Genomic DNA, 6,782 nt, shown 5'->3' with positions numbered 1-6,782 from the left:
GTGGATATAACCTAACGTAAGTTAAGTCCCTGTCTATCACCTTACCATAACTAAAATAAGCTGATATTTTAAAAAGAACTTGATAAAAAAAATCAAAGAGGGTAGAAGAGCAACATTAAGGAAGGAATTGTGAGACACACAGCAGTGGTCCCCTTCTTGATGCATAGCTTGTCAGCTCTGAAGGCCCTGGGCCATCCCACGTCCCATCTGAAGGACCCAGGACCGATGATTCCAAGAGGATACCAAACTTCTGGAGAGAAAGTGTCAGGGGCCACTTTCGGGTTCAACGTCACCCAATTAAAATTATTCTTTTGAGGGGCGCCTGGGTGGCTCAGTGGGTTGAGCCGCTGCCTTCGGCTCGGGTCGTGATCTCAGGGTCCTGGGATCGAGTTCCGCATCAGGCTCTCTGCTCAGCAGGGAGCCTGCTTCCTCTCTCTCTCTCTGCCTGCCTCTCCATCTACTTGTGATTTCTCTCTGTCAAATAAATAAATAAATAAATCTTTAAAAAAAAATTATTCTTTTGAGGATTCTATGAGTTAATTTGATAAAAATGGTGATTTTTTTTTGCATGTCATTCTGATTTCTTTCTTTCTTTTTTTTTTTTTAGATTTTATTTATTTATTTGACAGAGAGAGATCACAAGTAGGCAGAGAGGCAGGCAGAGAGAGAGAGGAGGAAGCAGGCTCCCTGCTGAGCAGAGAGGCCGATTCGGGGCTTGATCCCAGGACCCTGAGATCATGACCTGAGCCAAAGGCAGAGGCTTTACCCACTGAGCCACCCAGGTGCCCTTCATTCTGGTTTCTATCCAGATTTTATGAAATAACTCTGAGGACCTTTATTTTTATTCATTTTAAAGTACCGAGACCATAAAAATGCCTATCTATGAGATTAGCTGATTGAGGAAAGATAAATCATAAAGAACAGGAACATTCCCGCAGGACATGCATATTCATAGGTTGGAACAGGACTATCAAAAATTCTGTTCATTGGAGTATCTGGGAAATGGGGTTGGTTCAAAGTGTTGCCTATAATTTCTGGATTGAAGTGTTGTTGTAATCAAGAATAATGGCTAGGAGTTAGACAGAGGGAGATTTCCACTCATTACCAGGAGCATTCTTCTTGTGAGCAGATGTCCACAATGTAGCCTGGGCTTCCTCAGAACAGGAATGAGGTCCCTCCGGGAATGTTTGGAGAGTAACTGAATGGCCACCTCTGAGGGTGCAGAGTACAGTTCTGATAAGAGATTGAAGTAGGATTCTATGAAATATACTGACATTCTGATTGAGATTTACCACATGGCTACAGGATCCATTTTCAAAGAAGTGGAGTGTAGTGACCAGAAGTGGCACCGCAATCTACCTCTGATGCAACAGAAGACATTTCAGGCTCCTCAGTGTCTTGGGCTATTTGCTGTTGTGACCATAAATTAGCCAGGACAATGTATACAGGTATGGTTAATTGCCACTACCGAATATAGAAAGACAGGTAACAATTTACTGTAAGTGCAGAAACAACCGTGCTATTTTTACCTTTCTTTTTATTTAAGGTTAATAATAGATGACTCTTTACGGTTCCCAGTGTATAAAATTATAACTGGCATCCACAGACAGATTTTAGAGTTTAGGCCACTTGCCAAAACATTAGTTAATTTATATTCTTTATAGTGCTGTGGGAGTTGGGGGACTTTAATACTTTGCCTAGAACCTCAGCAGGAAGGAACTACAGCCAGATCTAAATTTAGAACTTAGGGTGACGTGATCAAGATGGTGATATAGATTGTTCCTGACTTTGCTCCCCCTCATGAGAAGAAGTAACAGCTATTCAAGAAGATCCCACTGAAAGAACCGTGGAACACAGGGGTGAGACTGAAGCACCCCACGGCCCCACAGAGACCAAGATAGACTGTATTTGTAGGGTAAGAAAGGCAGCGACATATTGACCACATTGCCCCTCCCCCAGACCACGCGTCACCCTGAAGCAAATTCTTGCATGAGCCTCTGGTTCCTCCAGCGAGAAAAAAGAGAACCCAGGAGGGATAACCAACCCTACCGGCACTATGGGTCATTTTGTGGTAGCCCCTACTCTGACCTCATACCATGGGGATTAAAGGGGAATCTATGGGATTTAACCATCAGGAATGTGACTGTGATAGAGAAGCAGGGGAGAGGTTTGCAACCACCAGCACACGGATCTCAGTAGACTGAGTTTGTACCTGAGCTGGTATTGCCCAAGGGAACCCAACCAGCATCTCTGTCCACCTGTAGAACCAGGGGGCACACACAAACTAACCAGGGAACTCAACAGGGTGCAGATATGCCTGATTCAGATACCCAGTGAGGAGTTCTGCTGGCCCTAGAGCCCGATTTGCCCATGCCCAGGGAGAGAGCTGATTCATAGCCTTCCCTGCTGAGGGGAGAGTTTTCTGGGTCCATCTGACCAGAACGGCTGGCAAAAAGCCCGAAGCTGTACGGCCCAGTGGCACTCAAGCAGAGAGCAGGAAGGCAGAGCTGAATGCCCCTAGAGCAAAGCTAGTACCAGATGTGGAGCCCAAAGTCAGCAGAAGAAAGGATATAATAGAGATTAGAGCAGAAACAAATGTAGGAGAGAATGGAAAAGCAATAGAAAAGATGAACCAAACTAAGAATTGGTTCTTTGAAAAGATAAACAAAATAGATAAACCCTTACTTAGACTAATCAAAGAAAAAAGAGAAAGGACCCAATAAACAAATTATAAATGAAAAAAAAAAAAAAGAGAGAGACATTATAACTGATACCGAAAAAGACTCCAAATAGCCAAACAAATCCTGAGATTAAAAGGACAAAGCAGGAGGCATCACATTTCCTGAATTCTGCAGGTACTATAAAGTGATAGTCATCAAAACAGTATGGTACTGGCATTAAAACAGAAAAACAGAACGATAGAATAGACTCATGAGCCCAGAAATAAGCTGACGCATATACACTCAACTAATATTTGACAAGAGGTTCAACAGAGAAATAAATGGTGCTGAGATAATTGGATATTCACATGTAAAAGAATGAAACTATCTTACACCACTCACAAAAATTAACTCAAAATGCATTAAAGATTTCAATGTAAAACCTAAAACCATGAAACTCCTAGAAGAAAGTATAGGAAGAAAGCTGTTTAACATGGATCTTGATAATGGTTTTTTGAGTATGACACTTAAAGCACCTACAACAAAATAAAAAATAAACACATGGGACTAGATCAAACTAAAAAGGCAACTGCACAGCAAAAGAAACTGTCAACAAAGTGAAAAGACAACCTATAGAATGGCGAAAAAAATTTGCAATCATATATCTGATAAGGGATTAATATCCAGAATATCTAAATATATAACCAAAATATATTAAAAAACACATACAATTCAATATATTAAAAGTAAAACAAAACAGAACAATTAAAAAACAGGCAAAGGACCTGAATCGACATTTCTATAAGGACAACATGTACGTGAAAAGATGCTCATCATTACTAGTCATTAAGGAAATGCAAATTAAAGCCATAATGAGATACTACCTCATGCTCATTAGGATGGCCATTATCAAAAAGATAAGAGATAACATTTGTTGAGCCCTTGCTAGATATCAGGCTCTGGGCTAAACATTTTAAACACATCACCTAATTTAAGTCACATATTCAGTTGAGAAAATCGATTCTCAGACAAATTTTTCATAGTATACTGCTGGCATTTGGTACAAGTGGTATTCCAACACTGGCCTTTCTAACTCTAGCAGCTGAACTAATTTAGGATTTTCTAATAATAATTTTCCCCCAACTCTTTGTTAGGGTAGTGATGCAATGGGAACAGATGAAGGAAGGTCCACAGGTAAATTACCAAATTGTGGTAAGGGAACTTTTCCCCCAAAGGCTACTGGATCCTAGTCTTTAAAGAAGTATTCTCCTACCACTTGGTGGCAGTAGCTACCAATTAATTCACAGCCCTGTTTTTCAATTTAACTTCAGTCGTGGTCTTACTTCTATATGGGAGCACTTCTTTAAAAAAATTTCTCCTTTCAATTAATTAACCTTTTCATGTAATACATTTATTTCCAATAAATAAATATATTTATTATTACTATTATTAATTATTGTCTTGGACATCATTCAGTTCTGTGGATTTCCCTTTAGAATAAAGGTCACAGGTAAAGACAATAGAAAAGTTTCCAGTTTCCTCCATTCAGCCTTACAGCTTCAGAGGTGTTCGCTGTGTGGCTGACCAAAATCGGATAATTTCAGAGCTTGGAAAGAACAGACAGGATGGCTTATCAAACCGTAAATAGAAGGGAACTTATAATCAATAAGTATTAGCGTGGGATTATAATAATCAAGAAACTTCAAGCATGTTTTCTCAATCCACATGCACAGCCCATTTCACAGAAGAATAAGCGAAGGTCCAGAGAAGTCTAAGTGATCTTACAAAAGAGACCCCGGGAGTATACAGCTAAGAAATGGCAGAAGCAGAATTCAAATCCTGATCACTCTGACGCCCAAGTGTGTGCACTCTTCCCTGTCTCATCCTACCTTTCTGACAATGGTATTATTATTCTGAAGAAGAAAGCAGTCAAAAGATTTCTAATTTTCAGGATCGAAAGGGAATATTAAAATTCTAAGGATGTTTAACTCTCCACTATAGATACAGACAAGAAAAAGAAAGGAGTTTATGGTCATAAAGAATATATTTAGTTTAGTTTTAAAGTCAGGTAGAAAGTTAGAGTAGTCTACCAAAATGAACTAAGACAAACCTTTTTTGGGGAGGTGCAGGTAATAGTAGCCTTAAATAATTGTATGGAACTATGTGAAAGCAAAAGACTGAACTAAGGTACTAAAATTTAGGACTTGAAATCATGGTATTTTTCATTTTTTAGAATATGTTAAGGCCATGATGAAATGCTACAACACCATTTTAACAAAACAGCAAACTACAAAACTAGGCACATTTTGTTCTTATGTTGCAAAAATTATTATTTTCATACATGTAAAGCCAGGGCAATAATATCACAATGTAAGCAGTGACTTTCTCTGAGTGGTGGGATCACTGGTCATTTTAATGTCATTTTGGCTCTTTTATATTTTCTCAATTCTCTAATGTAAAGTTTTATAAAATAATAGTACGTTTCATTTAATCTTTCCAGAACTTTGTTCTGATCCCAAGATGCCATGTTGATCTATGGCGTTAGCATTTAGGAATTAATGAACATAACAAAACAGGAAAAAAGGCAACAGAGGCAACTTTCTTAAAAGTGAGAGAGAACTTCCTCATAAAGTATGCTTTGGAAAGAGCTCATCAAAATATTTTACTTGATGGCTTTTAAGTTCCCACCATGTGAATGATTTATCTGAAGTAAGTCACAGAATCCCCAAAGGGCATCCATTTAAAATCCATCCTATAACTTGGGTGGGTTTTACACACAAAAAATTAGTACCCATGTGGGTAAAACACCATTTTCCTGCTTTATGTGTATGTGAGAATCCTCTATAATAATCCAGAGTAGTGCTAAATGTCCTGGAGGGTCCTGGTTTCAGGGAAAGTGAAGGTCAAGGCTTTTTGTGAGTTTGCCTTGTATTCATTAACAGCTCCTCCAGATTCCCCTCCTTCCTTAATCCTCTTTCTTCCAAATAAACAACTTTCACAAACAATTCTGCTTACTGAGGCTAAGCTCCATCTGTTGTGTTGGAAACTAGGCGGCCAGTGAATCCTAAGGTGTCCAGCATCAATATTATTTGCAATTCTGACTTGACAAGAGTCTTTTCAGTTTATGATTGATCTCTTTCACTAAGGGAGGTGGGATTTTTCAACTTAAAGTCATTCTGATTGTCAGAAAGTTTTTTCTTTCATTAAGCCTGAAGCCTTTATGCCTGTGATACCCACCCACTGCCCTCCGCTTATGACAAAGACACCATTTAACCTTGTGTTTTCTCTAGGGCAAGCATGCCTCGGTTTCTCAGCTATCTTCATGACCATTCTTTCTTACACCTTCTGTTGACTCTCTCTCTCCCTTTCTCTCTCTCTATCGCTTTTTATTTTTTTAAGTAGGTTCCATACCCAGCATGGAGCCCGGTGTGGGCCTTAAACTCATAACCCTGAGATCAAGACCTGAGCTGCCATCAAAAGTCGGACACTTAACTGACTCGAGCCACCCCAGTATCCCACTGTCTCTGTGTCTCTTTAAGAAAAAAAAAATGCCAGCCATGGAATTGCCTGGTAAGCAAATCAATAAATTGGCAGACCTTCTTCTTTTAGCCAGGAGATTTTTTTCTAACAAATTTCCAGCTCTTTGATGTTCTTAACCATTATTACTTCTGGCCCATAACATTTGCCCTCCCTGCTGGTATCTTCATCTCATGAGATCCAACACGCATCAGCCCTTACCTACCGAGACTGGCTGTCGAGTGGGAGACACTTGTAAGCGCTGGCCCTCTGGTGTTCTAGACCGGTTGCCGGCCATTTTGTGCTCTCGGAAAGCACAACACAGCTTAAAATATACTGGGTCTACAACGTTTAGACGTCTATAAACAAACACCATCCACTATCCATTTCCTTTCCTTTATGAGTAGTTCTATAATTTACAGAGCCCAAAAGAAATGACATCATTCCCTCAGAAATAAAGTGAGGCTTGCACAATTTGTAACCAAAATACAGCTTCAGGATCTGTGAAGGAGGAACAATCATGTATTATGTCTTTTCAAATATTTGTTTTAAAGATTACAATTTCATAATGCTCGTTTCCGTGAATAGTGTTTTGTTCCCGAAGGT

At 39.4% G+C, this 6,782-nt stretch overlaps 1 protein-coding gene across 7 annotated transcripts in view; it reads right to left on the bottom strand.

Moving 5' to 3' along the window:
* Window positions 1–6,782, bottom strand: part of TMEM196 (transmembrane protein 196) — a 203,832-nt gene that overhangs the window by 20,410 nt on the left and 176,640 nt on the right. The gene's annotated exons all lie outside the window — the stretch shown is intronic.

This window comes from Mustela erminea, chromosome 11 (genome assembly GCF_009829155.1).
Source record: "Mustela erminea isolate mMusErm1 chromosome 11, mMusErm1.Pri, whole genome shotgun sequence".
NCBI lineage: Eukaryota > Metazoa > Chordata > Mammalia > Carnivora > Mustelidae > Mustela > Mustela erminea.
Note: the sequence above shows the minus strand (reverse complement) of the source record. Positions and strands in the feature narration are given on the sequence as shown.